This window comes from Carlito syrichta, unplaced genomic scaffold (assembly GCF_000164805.1).
Source record: "Carlito syrichta isolate Samal-C Ts95f unplaced genomic scaffold, Tarsius_syrichta-2.0.1 Scaffold98146, whole genome shotgun sequence".
Classification (NCBI taxonomy): Eukaryota; Metazoa; Chordata; class Mammalia; order Primates; family Tarsiidae; genus Carlito; species Carlito syrichta.
Genome location: NW_007042242.1, coordinates 34,481 through 35,072, shown reverse-complemented (window position 1 = coordinate 35,072; position 592 = coordinate 34,481).

Genomic DNA, 592 nt, shown 5'->3' with positions numbered 1-592 from the left:
GCGGGCTCAGGCAATTCACTCACCTCGGCCTCCCAAAGCATGGGATTACAGGCTGAGCCACCGAGCCCGGCCGTCATCTCAATTTTTGAGGAGGCAGATTTTAGATATTTCCTCTTCCTTCTTGGTCAGTTGCTTTGTGATATTAAACTCTTTCTCCAGCTGTAATGGCTGTGTCAGGTTTGATTTTTTTCTGGGCACTAGTCTGGCTGTAATACTCTTTCCCTAGCCCGGTGTGAGGGAACCACCCTTTATTCCCGACTGCAGCCACTCGAGCCTGTTCTTTGACTGCATCCGACTTGGTTACTTTCTCAGAGCATTGCCCTGCTGGTCCACCCTCAAAAACCTAGTGATGGAGACAAGCATACAGCATGGTAGTTAAGATCAGCTTTGGAGCCAAAGACTAGGCTTAAATCTGTCTCTGCAGTTTGCTGTGAGGCCCTGAGAAAGTTTCTTAGAATCAGTGTCTCTTAGCTTCTCAATTTTGAAAAAGAAGTAGTAGCAAGTCTACCTGAGCAGTGGGAAAGTAAATCTGTCCAAGACCCTTTCTACAGCTGCCCCCAGCCCAGCTGATTTTGTTCTTCCAGAGTCACAC